This window comes from Electrona antarctica (assembly GCF_951216825.1).
Source record: "Electrona antarctica genome assembly, chromosome: 21".
NCBI lineage: Eukaryota > Metazoa > Chordata > Actinopteri > Myctophiformes > Myctophidae > Electrona > Electrona antarctica.
In genome coordinates, this window is record NC_136802.1 from 1,443,010 (window position 1) to 1,468,120 (window position 25,111).

The window sequence follows — 25,111 nt, forward strand, 5'->3', positions numbered from 1 at the left end:
GTTTATGGTAGGTGCACCGTGCACGCTCCAGGCTCCAGCAGGGCAGAGCCACAGAGAGTTATGATATTGAGGGGGCAGAAAACAGCCTGGTCACGTGGTTCTTGTTCTCGCGCGAGCCCATAGACTCCAATGCATTCCGTAAACTCCCGGATGTCCCGCTTCAATAGAAGTCTATGTAGAAGAGTCGCCATTGGACTGAAGCCCCGTGACGTGAACAGAGTTGTCGTAACTCTGTCTCACTTTATATGGCTCTGTAGCAGCAGGGCTAGTGCGCAGACCTTGCACAGTAGGCATATGTGCGTTCACACACAGCTAGCTGTTAGCCTGTTAGCAGTGTCGTCGTAGAAAACACTTTAATAATAATAATAATAGTAAAAGGTTTGAAACGGTTTGAAAACAGTGTGATCGTTAAGCAGCTCAACCCTGAAACACAGCAGGTAAGATGAACTGATTCACCTTGTTTTTTACTAACATTTATCTTTTATATTATTGACTCATCTTTTAACATGGAACAACACGACGAGTATTTCTCTCATATCTGCTTGTTAGTTATAAATGATCCTAAACAAGCAGCAGTGTAAGAATGACCGTGTTAGTGGCTGGAGAAACAGTACAACAGGCATTGGTAAAGGTTAACCAATAGTATGTTTATTGATGCTACACGATGTGTGGTAGCCCCTCTCGGAACCCTCGTAAAAGGTTTGACATTTGGATGTTTACCTTTTACGGAGGGTCCCTTTTCAGCTGTCGCCCGCAACATGGCGATTCTGGGATACACACGGACTTGGCCTCGCATATGTCCTTGCTATGCGCTATTTGAGTGATGGTTATGTCTCTAAAGAAGCATATATCTGCAATAGGAGACAACCGAACCCCCCGCGAACGGTGCAGAAGCCGTTACGTATTTTTAATCTTTGTCAGACCGTTTTGGCAGCTCTGAAATTCTCCCTTCCTCACTTCCCATGTCCCGCCTCCCGAGCGGTGGCTGGCTAGCTGTTACTGCCTCTGATTGGCCGACCGCATACATGCAGGATGTTTTTCAGAGCTGCCAAAACGGTCTGACAAAGATTAAAAATACGTAACGGCTTCTGCACCGTTCGCGGGGGGTTCGGTTGTCTCCGTTGTCTCCTATTGCAGATATATGCTTCTTTAGAGACATAACCATCACTCAAATAGCGCATAGCAAGGACATATGCGAGGCCAAGTCCGTGTGTATCCCAGAATCGCCATGTTGCGGGCGACAGCTGAAAAGGGACCCTCCGTAAAAGGTATGTGTGGGTGCTCTGTTTATCCTGAGGTCCGGGGGCATAATACACACACAGTCGATTACCCACTACCCAAAGCTTTGATCTTCTAAATCATTCCACCGTACAATGAAAGGCAGAACTCAGTGTTACCGATTAGCCCTAGACTGGCGTATATTTATTGATTACACGGGGGCATTCCCCTGAAATGAATAAGAACAGCATTTGAATATGAATAACATGATATATGACCTGTTATATTGCGAATCAGATTCGCTCCATATCAGCTCGTCGGTCGGGGCCCCTGGAAGCAGGACAGAAGGCTTGTTCTGTCATGGAGAATTCTGACGTGTCTTCCCTTTCTCAGACACTATATAGAAAATCTCCCTGTCCCTCTGTGACCTTGCTTGAGCACAGCTAGTGTGTACACTCTTGTAAGTAACGGTACTTACTGATAAAGGTCACTTTTATACCACCAGCCTCTCTTGGTCATGACCACACCAATTAATAAAAGTTTAACCTGCTAAGGTAACATCATTCAAAAGGACACGCCGCATGAGTAACATAATATATTTCAAACTTAAGCTGAGCTTGCATGGGGTGGGGGGAGATTCTGGAATCTTATCCAACCACTGGTCTGTGTCCATTCAATCTCAGGGCCAGCGGACCAGTGGTCAGGCACTCCAGGGGGAACAGCTCATGGCCAAACATTAAAGTCAAGAGATCAACACTTATAACAACTACTAATTACTTGATTAGAAATCCTGTAATTCAATCATGTACATTAACATAAGTAGAATCTCTATGTAATTAATTATGTAACTCAAAATCTCCCACAAGGGGATGAAATCATACTAAATCAGTGTGATTACTAAGATCGCTCTAAAATTGGCTCTAAAATTGGATCATAAAAGAAAGATTATTTGAATAATGTGAAACACATATATGACATTCTAAATAACCTGCTGATTATTTGAATCACTTCAATGTACTACACATATATGACATTGTAAATAACATGTGGATTAAGGCCAAGCAAAAAAAAACATTGGTCTCCGATTTGCTGTCATTTTTGGGCTGAGTAGGTAGGGAATTTATTTTATTTTATTTTTTTATTTTATTTTTCGTGGGAAGGATGGGTAGCATGGGTAGCTTCTTTTTTAATAAATTCAATATGTGCCTGAGTTACCATCTTTTAAATAATTCTAATTCTAAAGTACACTGTAGGCTACTTACAAAAGAGTGTCAGAACTAGAAAAAGTGCCCCTCGGGGCACAGGTCTCCACCAGGGCAGGTCAGGTTATGGCCTCCTGGTGGCGCTATAATAGGCCAATGTGAAAAGGGTGCCATTTCTTCATGGCTGAGGGAAGTAGGGGTGCTGGGGGGGCTGTAGCACCCCCTCCCCCCAGGCACAGCCCCCCCTCGAACAGGAGAGAAAGAAAAGAAAAAGAGATTTAAATATGCTGTATCACAGTATTGGCACCTTATCCTGGTTAATTGCCTGTGTCAGTTCGTTCATATATAACTTGCGTGTGGAGAGGGAAAGTAAAGGCCACGTTTGCGCGTGAAAATGCGCGAAAATGCGCGTGCATGATGCACGTGCACGCGCATTTTTGCGGCGCGCGCTAAGCGCGCGCACCCCCAGGTACACGTTCAGCCCCTGCTAGTGTAAAGTACTTCCCGCGGGCCTGCATTTCTTCATACGCCTTTGATGGCAATTGGATGATTTGAGGCATTTTGTTCCAAAAATGTGTTTTGCAAAAATCAACCTGTTGGTGGCGCTATAACAGGCCAATGTGAAAAGGGTGGGATATATTCCTCAGCCTAGTAAGAAAATGTGTGAAAGATTTCACGTAAATTGCATGCTGCGTTCATGATTTGAGGCTTTTATTCAAAACGGGGCAATCTTGCAAACTGTGAAAGCCAATTATAGCCAATTAGGATGGAATATGAAATATCGGACAGGTAACGATTTGTGAGATTTTTGGACAGAATCTGGAGGAGTAATATCAAAAAATGTGTTTTACAAAAGTCGGCCTCCTGGTGGCGCTATAAAGGCAGATGCGGAAAATGCAGGTCAAAGGTTTGTCCTTGGCCTCTAGGGAGTGTGCATGCAACGTTTCACGCAGATCGGTGCAGTTTTAGGTAAAACATGTGAAAAGCTGCCTCATGGTGGCGCTATAACAGGCCGTTCTGGAAAATGTGGGGCAGAGGTTCATCGTTGGCATCCAGGGAGTGTGTGTGCAAAGTTTGGCATCGACCGGGTTAACGGTGCCGGAGATAATCTGGTAACAGACGGACGGAAGGACACACACACACACGGACGGAGTGCAAAACATACTCTCTCCCCATGCCTTCGGCCTGGTGGAGACAAACATAACACTGTATGCCTACAGCATTTGAAAACTTTGAATAGAATGTCCACACACTGGTTGAATACTTAGTAATACTAAGTAATGCTGATGTTTAACAATAATTCAACTCTTGAGAGTGGAAAATGGAACCAAATGGACCCACTCAAGAGTTAAAGATCTACTGGTATAGGGGTTCATTTAAACCAACTCTCCATTATTTAGCTGGGGACCACCTGGAACCCCCTCAAGGACCACTGGTGGTCCCCGGACCACTGGTTGAGAACCACTGAATGAAAGGAATGATTGATAGACAGTATGTAGAGCACAGGCTGGGGCTGACAGAGTCTGTATTAGCAGAGGGGGGTGAGAGAACTCCCTCAAGGACCACCCGGGTCACTGGTTCAGAACCACTGACTTTTTAAGTTTGTAATACACCGTACAGGCGCGCGCGCGCGCGCACACACACACACCCCCCCCCCCCCCCCCCCCCCCCCCCCCTCACTCTCTCCCGCACGCACGTCAGTATGTTGTTAGCGTTAGCAGTCAACATTAGCATGAGTGTATCTTCAAGCTTTCTGCTATCTTTGTCAAACAAAACTGTCAGCTTTTGTTTTTGACCAATGCCCACTTCAAAGATCATCTGATCTTACACGTGGAGCAAATTAATTAATAATGAGCTACTGACAGTGTTGGGTAAAAGACAACTAGCTCCGCGATGAGTAGACTCAGAGAGCAGGCAGCCCTGCCTGCTTGCTGCACTGCTGGCTGCTGCTGAATGATCAGAGCGGAGAGAGAGGGAGGTTAAAAGGAACTTTGACAGCCTTATACAAATGTAAAAAAACAAATCTTCAAGTAATAAAGCTGAAACAGGATAGTGTTTTGAAGCAGAGAGCTACTGACTATCTGGTTTGACTCGGTCGGATTTTGACTTTCTTTTTTTTTTTTCTTTTTTTTTCACCAAATGCCAATAAAATAATTTGGGTCGCGCATATTTAATAGAGTCGGTCGGAAACCGGAGACCAATCTTTATTTTTGCTCGGCCTAAGCTACTCCAGTCAGTTCCCGCGAGCGATGATGAATCCAAGTAGACAGGGAAAACCACACCCTATTTGTTATTTGTTTGTATTCTTGTGGAAAGCCTGGCACTATGGGTGGGGCAAATCCCACACCATACCATTCGGCCATGTTTCACCTTTGAACTCGGGCTGACTTTCGTAGGACAATATGGAAATTTTGGGTTCCATAACCCACACACTGTACTGTGTGTAACATTCCCCCCCTGGGGTATCGTATGCTTGCTTAAGTCTCTCAATTGTACCATACAAAAACATTCAACTGAATGTTGTTGTTGTTGTTTTTTTGTTTGAAATTAATCAAAAAAATGAAAAAGTCAGTCCAGGTACTAATATTTCCACACCAAAGTACCATGCACTTTCTCTATTGTATGTGCACCAATGTTCTCTTCTCCCGGCGTCCTGGTGAGAGGAGACGGGCGTCGTTGATCAGGACGATCGGGACAGAGCGCGTAGTGTTGGCTCCAGAGCACCACCATATGATGAAAAAAATTGTATTCCCCGGTTAACTAACCTTTAAATAAACCTATAGCCCCCCCATAGTTATTACTTAACTCTAAGCAATAACTAAATATCTACAGCCACTTCTTTGTTGGCTATACCTTATTGTTATTCTATCAGATCAACCTACAGTTATTTAGTGGTGTGACCTTCTCCCGGGGTCCGCTCCCATCCTTGGACGGCTTAAGTGTCATTTAATAGACCTTCCCAAGCCCCCCCAGAACGGGGGTCCCCTCCCATGCGGCTACTGTCCACGACCTTGCTGCTTCGTGCTCTTGATTGGTGGGGGGCATGGATCTTCTTGGGGGGGTGTATGTGCAATGTGTAATAATCTACAGGGTCTGACAATGGCACCGTATACCATAACGTGTATTTTGGAGGTTAAGCTTCTCCCTCCTAGTTATAGAACTCAGTGTATAGCATACAACTGAGTGTAGCTATGGGACTTATTGAATTATCAATGTTCCCCAGAGATGCAAACAAGTAGATATTTTATGTGGCGTCTACTTTTAAGTCCAGTTAATGTTGTAGGGAAATACAAGTCCCGCTCCTTGGCCGTACTTAGCTGTACGTAGACATATATGTAGTTGTAACAAATTGGCCACAATCATATTAATTTTATGACACCCCTCTGACCCATTTATGTGTAGTTTTAACGGTGTGTTTAATAATAAAAACAAAACAAAAAACAACAAAAAACAAAACAAAACCAAAATTCACTCACAGAATAATGCCTTATGGCAGTGAAAGTGTTTACTTTCTATGTGTTCTGTCGTTGAACTCTCTGTAATCAGAGTCATCAGAGCTGTCTGGGCCTTCTGGTGTTGTCCACCTGGGCTCAGGGTAATGTGCGTGCCTAACTTTAACTCTCAGTCTATCGCCCACTTTGGGTGGGTTCTTTTGAAGAGGGGCCACCCCCTCGCGCTTTGCCTGGTCATCAAGCCCCTGTGAGGAGAACTGATTAAGAGTTTCAGTCAACAGTTTTAGATATTCTTTGTGGTCGTTCAAATGCCAGACCGTGCGGTTATCAAATGTCTGGTCCCCGCTGGTGCCAGGCATACGTCTCCCTGTCATTAACTCATAAGGGGACAAATGCGTACGCACATTTTGCTGAGCCCTTATCTGAATAAGGGCTATCGGTAATGCCTGAACCCAATTAACCTTTTGCTTTGCACAAATTGTGCCTAGTTTCTCCTTAATGGTGTGGATGGCCCCCCCTGCTGTGACCTTTGCCTCTGCACAAATTCTCTCTTCAGTACAGCTTTTACCTGTCTTCTGTTTAACCACGCGATCAGCGGCCTCCATTTGTGATTGACCCTGGGGTGCGAAATGGTGTCGCACGGCAAAATGGTCGAGCAGTTGTTTCATCCGTTCGTTTTCAAAATGAATCCCATGAACGGATGAAACAGTCCGCGGGACCCCCCAGCGTGGAATCAAATCTCTTATAAGCCAGTCGTATATGTTGACTATACTCTGATTTTGACATGCCCTCGCTTCTGCCCACCCTGTGCAATAATCAATGGCCACCAAGAGGTATCTTAGTCCTCCTACTGTGTGGTGCATGTCTATATAATCGATGCATACGTTCTGCCAAGGCAGTGACGGCAGGGGGCAAGATCCCGTAGGATATGTGATGGTATGGCCACAATCTCAGTTATGTCGTGGGTGGTATTGATTGATTAGCGGCTCGGCATACTGGTTGTATCGTGTCTCGGAAATACGTTGCAGGTTGGGCGCAGACTCTCTTTGTTGTGGGGCCTGTGGTTGTTGAACTGGGTTGTGGTGGCTCTGTATGGTCCCACTATTCTGAGGTTGCTTTTTCGGTTGGCCAAGTCCCGGGTATGGGTTCGCGGGGCAGTCTCCAGCAAAGTGGCCATAATCACGGCAACACCAACATTGGACTGCCTCTATTGGTGTAAACCAGCTACTGGTGTTTGTTCGGGGCCGTTGCCCTCCTCTTCTTCCTCTCTGTGGCCCCCCACGTGAAACTCTGGCAAACTCAGAATCGTGCAACGTAGCCTCAAATGGACCCATAAGTGTTGGGGAGTCATATGGGGGATGTACAGGTCTCGTGGGTGTCGACAAAGCCTTTATCTCAGCGTCCAGGGCCAGCTGGGTCTTTGTTATGAGATCAGGAGTCTGTATTTTGACTTCCGGGGCAGTCAGCAAGAGATTGTGATAGAATAGGGAAATACACTTATAGCGAAATTCTGCCATCTTCACTGTGGCCCGTGAGGAGGGGTTCTTCTGGTCAGCTTGCCTAGCTCGCAAATTATCACCTTCAACGACATAAAGCTGATGCATTTGCTCACATGTGATACGTGCATGATGTTGTCTCCCTGTGTCTGGAGCATTCGGTGTACAGCAACAGCCCCATGGGTGTGAAGTCAAAGTTAAGACACCCTTATCTCGCCATTCGATCAACAACTCCTTGGTCTGACTGACCAAATGAGTGGACTTCCTCCCATGTGTTGATTGGAGTTCTTTTTCATATTGAGCGAATTGTTGTTCAAAGGTGGTCACCATTTTGGAAACTTTCACAAGAGTACAAGGTGGACTTTAATTGTGAGAGAAAGGGTTTTTTTTTTTTTATAATTGTGTTTCCTGGTCCCTATGGGCTGCTATATGTCAATTTCCAGGGGAATATGCCTCAATAAAACTGAAGTGTTTTTATTTAGCCGAATAAAATGTATTTGATGTCTGTGGCTGGGAGCTAAGTGCATGCAAAACGTGTGTTACTATGGGTAGGGATCATCTACTGTAGGTTGCCACGCCCCTTGTCACTTACCCCAAGATTTGGGACTATAGGAAGCAGTATAGGCTGACCCGTGCATGGGCTGGTCACAGCAGTAGGCGTCGCACGCCGCGGTCGTGTTACTGGGGACATAAACAATTAGGGGGTAAATAAATATTCCCACTCATGTTGAGCCTTGACCTTTGTCAAGTCCTAATTCCACAAATGTATATACTCATTGTAATATTATGTGAATTGCTATATAAAAGTGGTTCTCAGTATTATATCTATAGTGCAAATAACTAAGCACCCTCTACTTGTCTTCATAATATACAAGGACCTCTGTTCCTTTCTATGTTTGTAACTTTGCAAGTGAAACAAGTGGGCCGAGCTATGAAAACAAATACACTTGAACAAATAGCTGATCTACAAGCTCACAGTGACACATTGTCATAAAAGAAAGGGGGAAAAATTAAGATTAGGTGGAAATATTGTGAGTGTTTTGTAAGACATCTGGGTGTACCAGGCCACATGCCTTATTCGCCCAGAGACAGATGCATATTATGAGAGAGATTCCTACATGAAATGTAAACAGCAGATCATAAATGCATTTTAGATTCCTCATCTGACTTAGCTAGTTTGCATTAGTAATGTCGCCATTTACTCTCCGCTCCTACGGTGCAGGCCGGGCGTGGTCAAAGTCATACAGTAAGACAGTGTTATGCCAAATAGGGACGTCCTGGTCCGGAAGTAGGCGTAAATGCACCGGAGCTGGGCCACTTTATGTAACTATGTAGATTTATACTCAATGTCGCAAAACCTCTATGTTTTGACTGTGTTACCATTTGTGCCAACCTTGCATAACATTTGACCACGCTCGCCTAGCAAAGACAAAACAAAGGATGTTTCCCATCGCGGAGCTGTATTCTCCCACAATATTACTGCAGACCAAACATTAGCGCCTGAGTAGTGATTTTCCCAATAGACCCGTGCACGCGCACACGCAGTCCCAACACGCACCTCGCACGCACATACACGCACACAAACGCATTGGAGCGAGCTGTGAGGTTACATGACTGAATACGGTATTACTTACTACATGTAAGATGGCAATTATAAAGTTTATTAAATGATGATAAATGGCGGAAAACTGAGCCTGACAGATTAAGAAATCAATAGTGAAATTGTCGTCGCGCATTCCTCTAAACCATAATCACACAATAATCAAATGGGGAGAATGGAAGCTATACGCAAATACGTATGTCACTCTAAAAATAATCAAATGGGAAGTGTTCCACACCTACACAGGGAGAGAGAGAAGGAGATTGACCCAGGGTTCTCTTTACAACAGGCATACTGACACAAACACACAAAATAGGATACACTGAAATGTGTACCTAATGCTACATGTAATATTATGAAAAATATCCAGATGTAATCTTAAGGCAATGATAAGAAATTTAAATGCAGTAAAAACTGTAAAATTAACTATTCCTGAATCCTGATACATTTCTGAAGATATTAAACAAGACAGTATTCCCACACCACACATACACAGAGACTGGGAGGGAGAGCAGTGGCGTGCACAGACATTTAGAGGGGCAGGTGCTCAAGTTAAAAAAGGGCACCTTGTGCAGCGCGTGGAACCGTCCGGTTGCCTTAATCCATTTTGGGCGGGAACCCCTTTTGGTGTTAGCATTATGTTATGCTTTAGCTATTGAAAAATAGCAGATCTACAAGCTCATAGCGCGCCACCGAGTGGCGCGCTACGAGCTTGTAGGTCTGCTATTTTTGAAAAATCAAAAAAAAAAAAGAAATAAAGTTTTTCTTCTTTTTTTTCCCAAAAGGGCACATTGCCAAAAGGGCAGGGGGTGCTCTAGCACCCCCTAGTGTCTATCTGTGCACGCCACTGAGGGAGAGACACGCACGCACACACACGCACACATGCACTAAGCAGCTTCTCCTCTCCTAGGCACATTCCTGAGATGAGGTCTCTAAATAAAAGGTGTCTCTTAAACCTAGTATGGAGTTTAAACAACAAAAGTTCACTTCGTTATCTGACTCCACAGAAAATGGGAAATTGTTCATGGTAGTAAAATGAAAATAAAAATAAAATAAAAATTACTATCTCCTTGTCTGTTACTCCTTAATTACAAATGTTGTATATTTCAATGGCGTTATTTTAGCTCCTTGCTGGGAGCTGGGGCACCACGTGGCAGCCTGAGTACATTTACTTACATACACATGCCCGCGCACATGCACTCTCATTTTTACACGCACACACATTCAGGGCAGAGACCTAAACACAGAGAAGCAGAAAGGAGAAATAGCTCTCCCCAACTCCCCCACAGATATACATTCCAGGACACAGATAAGACAAGACAAGCAGACAAGCATTCACAATAAAAAGGTGACATTTAAACCATAATGGATAGCCGATAAATAGCCAAATGTAATCTTTAAAAAATTTAAAATTAAATCTGGGAATTAAATAGCCAAATTCAATAATGGCATCATTGATGTTACCTTGTTTTGGGGTGATATAAAAATTATAAATGGTAAGTGTTTTGTAACCATGTTCGCTGCTTGAAACACAAAGCAGTCTTTAACTCAAACTTTATCAAGTAAAATAAATTAAATGTGGTTGTGTCTGAAGTTTTGAAACAAGATGGCGTTGCACTCAGCTACCAGCTAAATTATAGGAGTTTCTGCCCGCGCACTCTCATTTGCATTCCTAGGAGACTAGAGGGAAGAGCTGAAGCCACGCGCATTCACACGCACACATCTGGGAATGAATAACAACATTAGAGCAAGCGCTAAGCAGCTTGTCTAAAACTAAACTTTTGCCCAACAATACATCACATCAACAGAGCTGAATGTTTAGCTATCTAAACACAACACAGTTGGCAACAATCAGAGCATAGGCATGTCAGTGTTTTTTTGTTTTTTTTATACATGTGTATTGTATTTATTATTATTATTATTATTATTTTAAATTGAATGGCTGGAAACTGGAAATGAAGAGTTTACACTAGTTTACAAAATGAATAATACACATAATACATGCATACAACACAATCACCCAACAGGTCAATGCATTCAGACCTGTCAATATGGTATCACACCCAATTATCACTATTATTTTAGCATTTAGCATAAGCTCTGGCATATTTGTAGTGATTGCCCAAATGAATGGTGGCGCTGCAATATGCATATGAACAGAACGACATAGATATGAGTGTCTCTCCTCTCAGATATCAGAACCTTCTTCTCTGTTCACTTATTATTTGTTTATTCAGTTTCCCACTGGCCAGGTGAGAAACGGAAAATATTATACATACAACTAAGCAGTACCACTCAATTGATGTATAGTGTCTAAAGTTTTGAAACAAGAGGGGAGAGACACGAGGTGGGGGTGGGGTGTATCCGACCAGATGTTATTATGAGAATTGATCTTAACCTGAATTCAAACAACACATTCACCTCTTTATCTGACTCCAAAAAAAATAAAAAATGAGAATGTGTTCGTAAGGTAATAACTGAAATAAAAGAAAAGAATGGGTGAAGTGAGAAACTTTACTGTCTCCTTGTGCCCTACTGGGAGAGTATTTTTACTTAGTTACAAATCTAGAGTACTTTAATGGCGGTGAGCTGGGGCACCACGTGGCAGTCCGTCTCCTTTCCTGTCGCACATCAACCTGCCTGGCTCTCCCCCTCTAGGGGGGCCTACCATGAGTAGTCTACCCCTGACATTAAATATGAATATAATGTTATATTCACTTATTTTTCTTATATAACCCAAATGTGATCTGCAAGCTCTACTGATGTACAAGCTCACAGTGTACACTGTGAGCCTGTACATCCGGCATTTTTTTCTAAATTCCTGTATATCAGTATCTGTTGTATGTACAAATAAGTTTTACAGAAGGGATGAATTAAAATTTACAGTAATCAATTACACATTTATGATCAATCATTAAGCCAATCGATCCCTTACTCCACATGAGTGAGCGTGCATGTCATGTCCCCCAGAGACATGAAACTTATATACATTTGCACTAATCGATCAGTTAAGCCAATCGATCCCTTACTCCCCAGAGTGAGCGTGCAATGCACTAATCGATCAGATAAAACCAATCGATCCCTTACTCCACATGAGTGAGCGTGCATGTCATGTCCCCAGAGTGTTTGACCTTATATACATTTGCACTAATCGATCAGTTAAGCCAATCGATCCCTTACTCCCCAGAGTGAGCGTGCAATGCACTAATCGATCAGATATACATTTATTGATACACTAAATGCTATTCAAGCGCTGTTCCCCATTCAAATCACATAATATGTATATGTTTATTTTTTCTCTTCTATCTCATGAATGGTTTTGGCCTAAATTTAGTTTAATTTAGTTCTCCTACAAGTAGCTTTAAGGTGGTGCACTCCGCCTATAATAAGCATAGAATATATGCATACCTTTTGTTATGGGACCCCAAGTAGTGCAACACCCAAGTTTTTGCAGGAAAACGGCTGTTTGGTCTTTTGGGTTGGTTTATCTCTGTTGTGTGAGAATCTCCGGACGGGAAATGCTCAGCGACGGGGTCACCATCTGATGCTACACGATGTGTGGGTGCTCTGTTTATCCTGAGGTCCGGGGGCATAATACACACACAGAGATTACCCACTACCCAAAGCTTTGATCTTCTAAATCATTCCACCGTACAATGAAAGGCAGAACTCAGTGTTACCGATTAGCCCTAGACTGGCGTATATGTATTGATTACACGGGGGCATTCCCCTGAAATGAATAAGAACAGCATTTGAATATGAATAACATGATATATGACCTGTTATATTGCGAATCAGATTCGCTCCATATCAGCTCGTCGGTCGGGGCCCCTGGAAGCAGGACAGAAGGCTTGTTCTGTCATGGAGAATTCTGACGTGTCTTCCCTTTCTCAGACACTATATAGAAAATCTCCCTGTCCCTCTGTGACCTTGCTTGAGCACAGCTAGTGTGTACACTCTTGTAAGTAACGGTACTTACTGATAAAGGTCACTTTTATACCACCATTATTCACCAAAGAGCACTACCAACTGGCATGAATACAATAAGCTCTCTACTCCCAGCACAGACTTCAGTTCACCTGCAAAATGGCAGCCCTTTATACCCAGCTGGAGATAATGGACTATGCCATTTACAGGGGTGTCTTCAAATGAGAACCATAAATAAGCATACAATAAATACATATAAATAAATAACTTTAAACCATACAAATGTTACAAGTTTCTGTGAACTACATGAACTATACAAGTTATATAATAAGTCCTTCACACTACAACATCAATAAGCAACAGCACATCTTAACCCCCCCTGCTATCCTGACATGGTCCAGCCCAATCTTTACTGAAACACATCACAGGCAATTGTTAGGCATTCAATCAAACCTCAACAATAGAACTCCACATTATTGCACTTCCCAAACATATTGCATCTATAACCCACATTGCACTTGCCCCTCATGTTTGTTAATCACCAAGCATTTCCCCAGATGGAACTCGTTGTCTGAGTGGCCATCTCAGCTAAACAGGAAACAGTATTAAACAATAAAATCATGACTGCAAAATACAACTGTGCAAGTTAATAAAGTGCCAATATGCTGTGCAACATAAGTAACAGAGGACCACTCTAGTAATAATATTGTAACTTGTTATAAACAAGCAGTAGTTAATACTAGCAGCAGTAATAATATTGTAACTTGTTATAAACCAGCAGTAGTTAATACTAGCAGCAGTAATACTATTGTAACTTGTTATAAACTAGCAGTAGTTAATACTAGCAGCAGTAATAATAGTGTAACTTGTTATAAACAAGCAGTAGTTAATACTAGCAGCAGTAATAATATTGTAACTTGTTATAAACAAGCAGTAGTTAATACTAGCAGCAGTAATAATATTGTAACTTGTTATAAACAAGCAGTAGTTAATACTAGCAGCACTAATAATATTGTAACTTGTTATAAACAAGCAGTAGTTAATACTAGCAGCAGTAATAATATTGTAACTTGTTATAAACAAGCAGTAGTTAATACTAGCAGCAGTAATAATATTGTAACTTGTTTTAAGGCCACCTACGGACGGCTGCAATTCAAAACTGGCCCCCTTTTCCCCTCACTATGGGGTATATATTGTGCCACCCCTTATCCCTAAACTAATTTGTTATTTTTTCATATAAATCTATCTAATAGCCGATCTACAAGCTCACAACGTGTAGATGTAGATCGGCTAGTTGAACTATTTCAAAATGTTTTTCAAAATAGTAAAACATGGCGAATACGTTTAGGGATAAGGGTTAAGGGTGGCGCAAGATGGAGCCCTAGATGTTTTCCCCTTTTACCTCCTTTTATGATGATTTCCTGTTTTTGGTTACTATATAGAAGTGTATCTCTGTACGTCTCTACATGTTCTGATGTGGGGGGGGGGGGGGGGGGGGGGGGGCTATGGGGACCAGTTTCGAACTGCAGACGCCCAGGTTTTGAAGTAATTTGAGATTCACATTTCTTTATTGCTGTTGGTAGGGCGTTCCACATTTTAGTGGCATAGGAGCAAAATGTATTTAATCCATTGTTTGAGCCGAATCTGGGTTGCATGTGGTTTGTTGAACTCCCTCTGGTGTTGAGATTGTGGACTTCATTTACATTAAGGAAGTATTTAGACAGGTACATGGGTATCTTAAGGTGTAGTGAATCTTGTAAGCCATTCCAGCAGCAGTCTATGGAAATGGGCAGGGGTGAGGTGGGTTCTGGGAGTGAGGCCAAGTAGTAGCCTGACCAGTTTGTTTTGGGAAGTCTGGAGCATAGAGTATAAAGGATAGAGACCGAACCGGAGCGTTAGCTGTACAGCAATCTTGTTCTTTGGTTGACTTTTTTAATTTATATTTTACATTTTTACATTACATTTTATCATAGGAATGATTTTCTCTCAGATTAGAACCTAGGGACTAGGTAGGTAATTTCATCTTTCTGTGTGATAATATTGTCACCCAACCGAGAAGCCATCTGCCTTGCTGAGATTACTACGATTGGCCAAATGGTGGCGCTATAGCGCTCAATTGAAAATGCTAACTTTGAACGTGCATAGCTCATGAACCGTTTGACCGTTGGCAATGACACTTCGATACCCATATGCGTCTCCTCATGCTGAACAACTTTCGTGTTCTGACTTTTGACCTCTGACCTTTTTGAACCCGCCATTTTGAATTATATGATCAGTACTTCTTCTCCTTCCGCCAAAAATAGCTGTTCTGACTGAACTGTGCAGTCGGTTTTCGCAAAACTTGTCAACATGATAGATGTTCGGTTATTTGGCGATGTTGTGCCGGGGCTCCGACCAGCCCTGCAGTAGGCAGATTATAGAGACTAATACGCACAGGGGTGAACTAAATGTTCCAATAATAGCTTATATTTGATGAACTCAAACGTGCATTTTATAGGGTTTTTATTAATTCATATTAATCATAAACACTTACAACATACATTCACACGTTCTGTTCACACTTCCCCCAACGCAAGATGAATTCAGTACCCTGGAGCTTGTCTGTCCTAATGGTCTGGTTCTATCCTGCTCTGTCGGTAGGAATTCTAGCTATCATTTGAACACTCTAAGCTGACCAGAATCGGCCCTGTTCTCAGGACTTTCAGATCTTGGTACAACTTAGCTTCCTTGATGGGTTTCAGACTTAGTTCAGTATGTGTCACTAAGTGACACTATGTGTGGTAGGTGTATCACACATTATGTGGTTTTAAATCTTCATTCATTAATTAATTGCCATTAATCAATCGGGAGACAAGAAACACATATAACACTTGGTTACAATCTAAACATCATATTACATCGATTATGAATAATGCACAATTATATATATAGCATTTATACATACCGCTGGCCTCTGCCTGCTACATGTATCACGTTCGTTGGTATTGGTGAATCTGGTCCAATATTGTCCTACACAGAATAGTCAATGCAAGCCCTGACCGAAGTCACACCTCCCTGCTAACACTGTAAGCCAATCAGGAGCCACAGAACTTCCTGCCTTTCTCTTCTGAGAGGCAGTTTGTGATGCAGTCAGCTTCCTGCCTGCACCGCTGACCTTAGCTGTTAGACTATCACATATTTATTATTTAGGCTTTTTACCAACCCAATATATGATAGGTTATTTGAACACATTAAACAATTGAAAAGGAATTAAAGATTAAAGTTACTTATTCCACATTGACATGTGCCCAGCCTAGTGAGTCTCTCCTCTGAGAAGGTGTCATAAATCCTCCCCCACACAAGAAGAGGCCGTAAAACCCCCGAATCCACCGGTCTGTATGTATAATGGAATGTGGGGACCTGAAGCTCTCCCACTCTAGAGAGCTGCATATATCTCCAATCAATCTGACCCAATATATAATTTCTCCCATTATGAGTACAAATCTTGCACACCCATAAATAACACGACAATAGAGGACCATGCCAAACGGTGACTATGCGAAGCCCATCATGATTGGCCAAATGGTGGCGCTATAGCACTCAATTGATGCGAAACTTGCAAACTTGCAAACATTGAACGTGCATACACCGTTTGACCGTTGGCAATGACACTTTGATACACATATGTGTGTCCTCATGCCGAACAACTTTCGTGTTCTGACTTTTGACCTCTGACCTTTAGATCACCCGCCATTTTGAATTATATGAAAAACAGTTCAAATGTAACTCCTCCCAGAATCTTTGCTCAAAATGCACGAAAACGTCTACACGTGAACTTTGGACCTATACGGACAAATAATCGTAGCACATTTTTCTAAGTGAAAAAATGATGTTTTTATGAACCAATGACAATTGCGGTTTTGTGAAACTTCTTCTGCACCTAATACCTATATGAATACTGAATGATGTTACTGTTTAGAATGAGTCAACTGACTGTGTCTGCATAGCTCAGTTGGTAGAGCTCTCGCCGTTGGACCACAAGGTTGTGTGTTCAAATCCGGGTAAAGACAACTCAGTGTATGCATTGTGTGCTGCAAGATTTGTGATGACTCAACTATAGAAATATTGAAGTAGATTACATTTGACATATTGTTGAACACCCTGTGGGCTATATCAGTGAGATCAATAACTTTAAAGACTGGTGTGATAATAGCCACCTTATGTTAAACACCACAAAAACTAAAGAGATGATCTTCAATCCAAATCCATGGTTATGAACGATTGTCTGTCACACACGGGCGGGCGGGCGGGCAGGCAGGCAGGCGGGCGGGCAGAAGGCAGGCTGGCTTTAACTGTGCGTGAAAACACACTGTAGTAATGGATAAAGACATGCCCAAAATGAGGACACACCTTCTTGTTACCAAATCACTGAATGGTTTTACTGTTTACAATATAGTCACTGATTGTCTCTGTGTAGGTCAGTCAGTAGAGCTCCCGCCTTCGGTCCACAAGGTTGCGAGTTCAAATCCCGGTACCGACAACTCAGCTCGTCAGTCTCATTTGTGCATGTTGTTCTTATTGCGCATTGTTCTTCTTCTATCTTGGTCCCGCTTTATCGCTGCTTGCAGCTATATTGATAGTTTGTTATCAGCGAGCCAGGTGCATTCTACCGAGTTCAGAGCTGAGCTGAAGGCCTTTTCAAGCTGCAGGTTGTCAAAGGTGCAAACGTAGTTTGTAAATGAGCAGGATTTGTAATCTGTCCACTGTAATGTTAACACGTGCATCTTAGTCAATCTGATTTTTTAACTCTTTTTTTGACCCCTCCTGGTGGGAGTTTACTTGTGACAATGAAGTTGACTTGTTGAAAAGTCGACTTTGGTTAATGTCCTATTGTGTTGTGGTGCACACACAATTGAAATGTAACCCTAACACACACCATTGTAACAAATCTTAACACGATATTGGTCTCTTGTTCCTCACCACACTCCTTGAAACCAAAGTCTTTCCAAATACATTAATTGGTTGTACTTTTATTGTTGACCAAAGGGTGGCGCTCTTTCACTCATATGTGATGAGTGAAAGAGCATCACATTTGTGATGGCGGCTAATCGGCTATGGCCGTTTTTAGCCCAATGAGTGTTTTTTGTGCATAACTAATGCTTGGAATGGATTCAGAATCATGACAACCCCCTAGTTTGACACGTCACATGCTACTTAACAATTAGTCCACCATTGCCGTAGATCAACGGCATTGGTCTTTTATAGTGCTTGTGATTGATCAAGTCATAATGCTACTCACGTTAGCATCGGGTTGCTAGTTGGTGTTGTCAATAACACTGAATCGCGTCATCTTGATCGTCGTGCCCATAAAAATCTGTTTCTTTAAATCACCTGTATCTCCTATTCCTTGTGCATTGGCATGGCATGGCATTTTTGGTCCAAACAAGGTTTATTCCACGGCCCAGAGCCGGCGCTGTGATGCGCCTCCATTATGTTTTAGCAGCACCCGCGGTAAACATGGAATGATGATGCATCGTCACACACCCTAACATAAGATCATAACTTCCGGTCTAGGTTTTTTGCTCTTCAAAATAAGAGTTAAACAGGAAAAAATGCTGGCGTGAATTACATCACAAGTTATCAATAAATGCTGGCGGCCATAGCGTTATACCATATAGGTAATGCCATGCAAAAAAAAATGTGGTCTCCGATTGGCTGTCATTTTTGGGCTGAGTAGGTAGGGATTTTTTTATTTTTTTCATGGGAAGGAGGGTAGCAAGGATTTTATTTTATTTTTTATTTTATTTATTTTTCCTTATGGCAATGATGGATAGGCATCTTTTTTAATAACTTCAATATTTGCCTGATTTACCATCTTTTAAATAATTCTAATTCTAAAGTACACTGTAGGCTATACTTACAAAAGAGTGTCAGAAACATAACACTGTATGCCTACAGCATTTGAAAACTTTGAATAGAATGTCCACATACTGGTTGAATACTTTTGAGTTTTAACTTAAGTAATGCTGATGTTTAACAATAATTCAACTCTTGAGAGTGGAAAATGGAACCACATGGACCCATAAGGGTCCACTTGGTTTCATTTTACACTCAAGAGTTAAAGATCTACTGGTATAGGGGTTCATTTGGTTACCAACTCTCCATAGCTGGGGACCACTTGGAACCCCCTCAAGGACCACTGGTGGTCCCCGGACCATTGGTTGAGAACCACTGAATGAAAGGAATGATAGACAGTATGTAGAGCACAGGCTGGGGCTGGCTGGGGTGAGAGAGAACTCCCTCAAGGACCACCTGGGTCACTGGTTCAGAACCACTGACTTGAACAGATCGTTTTTAATACACCGTACAGGCGTACACACACACACTCTCTCAGACCCCCCCCCCCCCCCCCCCCCCTCACTCTCTCCCGCACACACGTCAGTATGTTGTTAGCGTTAGCAGTCAACATTAGCATGAGTGTAGCTTCAAGCTTTCACAACAAACTGCTATCTTTGTCAAACAAAACTGTCAGAGCTTTTGTTTTTGACCATCTGATCTTACACGTGGAGCAAATTAATTAATAATGAGCTACTGACAGTGTTGGGTAAAAGACAACTAGCTCCGCGATGAGTACAGGGAGAGAGGCAGCCCTGCCTGCTTGCTGCACTGCTGCTGATTCTGATTGAATGATCAGAGCGGAGAGAGAGAGAGGGAGGCATGCACTCTTTCAAACTTCACCGTGCGTTGTGTTAATCGCGCGTCAATGCAATTGACGCCGTTAAAGGAATTTGCGTGCGTTAACTTTGACAGCCTTATACAAATGTAAAAAAAAATCTTCAAGTAATAAAGCTGAAACATGAACTAGTGTTTTGAAGCAGAGAGCTACTGACTATCTTGTTTGACTTTTTTTTTCACCAAATGCCAATAAAATAATTTGGGTCGCACATATTTAATAGAGTCGGTCGGAAACCGGAGACCAATGTATTATTTTGCGTGGCCTAATGGTATGGTCACATATAAAACCTTGTAAAATAAATTGCTCAATACCGACAGCCGGTCAGCAAGTGGATTCATTAATGTATCTAAGTATATATACCCAGGGGGCAAAGGGGGTTGACCTGCATTTGTCATAACATAAAAGATAAAGATAGTTATAAAGATAACAAAGTTGTCCACCAGAAATAATATCTATGACCCAGTAGGATCAAACCTATATGGACAACCCAGTAATTTTTTGGGCGAATGTCCAATATGGCCGCCCCAATATTAGCCCCTAGGCTATTAGTTATAATGGGGGGTGAATAGGGCAAAGTTTTAAACAGATATTTCCACGAAACTTCTCAGGTTGATCAATGATATGAATACGAACATTTTTTGTATGCAAGTTTCCATGAAATCCAATATGGCCGCCACAATATTAGCACCAAGAAAATAGGTTTTGGCTCTAACTTCTGAACCAGATGAGCTAGAAATGCAAACTTGGTGTCTATTTCATGGTTTCTGACCATGAGAGACTCAATGGGATACCCATTTTTATTATTGGGTGTGTCTGGACCCTTATTCTGCATATTTACAAGATAGTGGCTACCCGAAATAGTGCTTTACCATGATTTCTACCATGATTGTTGACTGTTTTGGCAAACACAAGCAATATTAATCCATTGGCTAAGATTCATGGCACAGAAGACATATATTCTTGAGCTTGCATATTGTCAAAATGGCTGCAAACATTAAAAAGAAAAGAGACATTACATTTCCTGTCTATTACCCAGGGGGGCAAACCACCCCTTTTTTGGATACGTGCATTTGCCACAGTGTTTCCTGCAGGAAAAAGCTTTGGCATGGAGCTGGGCCTGGGGGGACCTTCTGGCGCGCTGAAAATTTTGATTAATTAATTAATTAATTTGATTAATACATTAAGATTCATTTGTATTATTGCTCTTGTATTGCTATTGGAGACACTGGGGAGACACTGGGGAGGCACTGAGGGACACTGGGGAGGCACTGGGGAGGCACTGGGCAGGCACTGGGGAGGCACTGGGAAGACACTGGGGAGGCACTGGGGGGACACTGGGGAGGCACTGGGGGGACACTGGGGAGGCACTGGGGAGACACTGGGGAGGCACTGGGGGGACACGCGGGAGGCACTGTGGGGACACTGGGGAGGCACTGGGGAGGCACTCAGGGGCACACTGGGGAGGCACTGGGGGGACACTGGGGAGGCACTGGGCAGGCACTGGGTAGGCACTCAGGGGGACACTGGGGAGGCACTGGGCAGGCACTGGGGAGGCACTCAGGGGGACACTGGGGAGGCACTGGGCAGACACTGGGGAGGTACTGGACATTTCATATCACACACACCATGATTCACTAGCCCCCTCACAAAAAAGGTTTTTTTTTTATTTTCTTTTTTTTTGCAGCTTGGCATGGCTCGATTTATTTCAAGCATGGCGCAGCGCCATGCCAACAACATTGTGCAGGAAACCCTGATAACATCAAAGGTTGTCCACCAGAAATATCTATGACCCAATAGAATCACAACCTATATGGACATACCGGTCAATTTCTTTGCTGGAAATCCAATATGGCCGCCACAATATTAGCCCCCATTAGCCTATAATGCGGGTGAATAGGGCAACATTTTTAACTGAGGGATATTTCCACGAAACTTCACAGGTGATCAATGATATGAATACCATATTTGTTTGTATTGGAAGTTTCCATGATATCCAATATGGCCACCACAATACTAGCACCCAGAAAATAGGTTTGGCTCTAAATTCTGAACCAGATGAGCCACGAAGCCACGAACCATTGTTCTGGGGTGTTTCTTTGCAGAAAGACATCCCTCTGGCTGTATTTTGGTTTTGTTCTACTGTTTGTTGGCATTTCCTCTGTTGTTGACGGCTGCCGGACTATACGTCTCCAGCTATTAAAGTCCTTCCTTATTCACTTGATTTCAGACCGGAGTCCAGACTGCAGGTGAAGACGAACTCTCCAGACTCACAAGAACTACAATATCCATGATGCATCGCTCCCAAGTGAATATGAACTCTCCAGACTCAGCCAGGGACGTTTCTATTAAACAGGAAGCTGAAGACGTTTCTATTAAACAGGAAGCTGAAGACGTTTCTATTAAACAGGAAGCTGAAGACGTTTCTATTAAACAGGAAGCTGAAGACGTTTCTATTAAACAGGAAGACGTTTCTATTAAACAGGAAGCTGAAGACGTTTCTATTAAACAGGAAGCTGAAGACGTTTCTATTGAACAGGAAGTTGAAGACCAGCCACACCTCAGTAAGTTTCATGTTCTCTTCCTTTCTTTAATATGTTCTGTTCTGTAGGGTTTAGGTTTTTAGGTTAGGGTGCATTTTGAGAACACACACATTTTCCGCGTGCCACAAATGGCACAAAGCGTGCTGTGTGGCCCCGCCCCCACACAATCATTCTACAGCTGTGGCCCCCTAGTGGCCTAATCTAGTTGAATACCCCTGGCTTAGAATCTGCACTTTCTTACTCGTTACACAACTGAAACATTACCTTTATGTGCAACACAATTTCTATCAGGTGTGGAGAAATACTTGCTCGGCCGACTGGCAGCGTGAACAAGACATTTAGCACTGATCGCTACTGTAGTTTGTGAGATTTGCCCCAGACACACAGGCAGACAGATTCACAGGCTCAGACACATTTCCAGACATACAGACACACAGGCAGACAGACTCAGAGACCCATTTCCAGACATACAGACACACAGGCAGACAGACTCAGAGACCCATTTCCAGACGTACAGAGCTACTCAGTGGAAATCTTTTACATAGATTGTTAAGCTACCGGTACTTCCGGTCCACATTTCAAGCTTTCATTGTCAAAAGTGCTTCTTTTTCATAATGTCATGCACTGAGTGGCATGACTAATGTACTTCCAAATCAGAGCTCGGGTTTGAAGTAACATGTTTTTAACATTGTTTCAAAATGTCATGATTCAAATTAAATATTTGCTGTAATATCATTATTCATTTTGGTGTTAAAGTAACTAAATGTATATTACTTCACATTACTTTTTCAGTATTTTGCTAAAATCTTTCAGAACAGTAATAACCTCTAGTTAGTAACGGTTTAGTCAATCTTATCTTGGTAGGTAATAATTAATTTTGTACATGGAACATGGAAGAAGAATGTATTTACATTTTAGTAATCCAGTGTTGACCATCATGTTATGTTTCTGCTCCTAGACATCCTGCACATGGTTGTGTGTAAAGAGGAGGTTTCTCCTGAACAGGAGAGGAGCCCCAGTCTGCTCCAGGAGGAACCAGAGCCTCCACACATTAAGGATGAACAGGAGGAGCTTAAAGTTGAACAGGAGGAGCTTAAAGAGGAACAGGAGGAACTAATTCAAAGACCAGAGGAACCTGTTGGGTCAATGTTGACATTACTAGCAGTGAAAGGTGAAGAAGTAGATGATGATGATGATGTAGAAGAACACATATCTTCCCACTGCTCTGAGGTTGAAGTTGAAGTTGAATCTGACACTGAAGTCACTGAAGACAGTGATGATTGGGAGGAGACCAGTGAAGACGATGATGACGAATGGCGTGACAAGAGTTTCAGTGACTCAGGTTCCCTGAAGAAGCACCAGCGTATCCATACTGGAAAAAAACTTTTCCAATGTAAACATTGTGACAAGAGTTTCAGTCAGTCAGGTAACCTGAAGACACACCTTCATGTCCACACTGGAGAAAAACCTTTCCAATGTAAACATTGTGACAAGAGTTTCAAAGTGGCAGGTGACCTGAAAATACACCAGCGTGTCCACACAGGAGAAAAACCTTTCCACTGTAAACATTGTAACAAGAGTTTCAGTAAGTCAGATCAACTGAAGACACACCTTCGTGTCCACACAGGAGAAAAACCTTTCCACTGTAAACATTGTAACAAGAGTTTCAGAGTGTCAGATCAACTGAAGACACACCTTCGTGTCCACACTGGAGAAAAACCTTTACGATGTAAACATTGTGACAAGAGTTTCAGACAGTCAAGTACCCTGAGGAAGCACCAGTATGTCCATACTGGAGAAAAACCTTTCCACTGTAAACATTGTGACAAGAGTTTCAGTCAGTCAGGTAACCTGAAGACACACCTTCATGTCCACACTGGAGAAAAACCTTTCCAATGTAAACATTGTGACAAGAGTTTCAGTGTGTCAGATAAACTGAAGAGACACCTTCGTGTCCACACTGGAGAAAAACCTTTCCAATGTAAATATTGCAACAAGAGTTTCAGCGATTCAAGTACCCTGAAGAAGCACCAGTATGTCCATACTGGAGAAAAACCTTTCCACTGTAAACATTGTGACAAGAGTTTCAGTCATTCAGGTAACCTGAAGACACACCTTCATGTCCACACTGGAGAAAAACCTTTCTAATGTAAACATTGTGACAAGAGTTTCAGTCACTCATCTCTCCTGAAGCCACACCTTCGTGTCCACACTGGAGAAAAACCTTTCCAATGTAAACATTGTGACAAGAGTTTCAAGGATTCAAGTCATCTGAAGAGACACCTTCGTGTCCACAGTTCTCACAGGACAAATAAAAAGATGTCCACTGTAAACGGTGTGACCAAAGTTTAAATTTCTCGGGTCACTTGCTAAGACACCCTTGCATTCACACCATGGGGTAAAACATGGAAAGTTTACACTATAAATGAGCTCACTGGGAGCATCAAATTAAACAGCTGTATGTTCGTAGGGAGGTCGATAGACAAGGACAATATTATGGATTATTATACTGCTCCTATATTTCAAAACAAATATGGGTAAATTCTCCTTCTACAGCACGGCCACCCAGGCGTGGAAGGCCCTGACCCCTTCCCTCAAAAAATGCAGATCACTTACATCTTTTAAAACAGGCCTGAAAGTCCACCTTTCAGCAGGCCCAATGGAGAGGAAATTATCACTTCTCCTTTAAACAGGTGACCACGCCCCCTCCTAACTTTCTCCCACTCTGTACATTTAGTGTTTTATTATTTCCTGTAATGATATATTTTGTTGTTTTTGATGATATTTATTTTTTGTTGAGGGGCGCTAGCTCCTCCTATTGGGCTTTGTCTTTGTGTGAACACAAACACGATGATTTGATTGGCTGATCATCATCCAATAGGGATGATTTGATTGACTGATGTACATATTGAGGATAAAAACAGTGAGGGCATAGCTGGGTCCCAATTTGTTTAAATCGTG

The 25,111-nt window shown here is 42.5% G+C and overlaps 1 protein-coding gene across 1 annotated transcript in view; it reads left to right on the forward strand.

The window, feature by feature from the left end:
* Positions 1-380: 380 nt before the first annotated feature.
* Positions 381-25,111, forward strand: part of LOC306913786 (uncharacterized protein) — a gene marked incomplete at its 3' end in the record, with an annotated part of 44,340 nt that continues 19,609 nt past the window's right edge. The window contains exon 1 of the mRNA XM_079490598.1: positions 381-437. The remainder of the gene's footprint in view (positions 438-25,111) is intronic.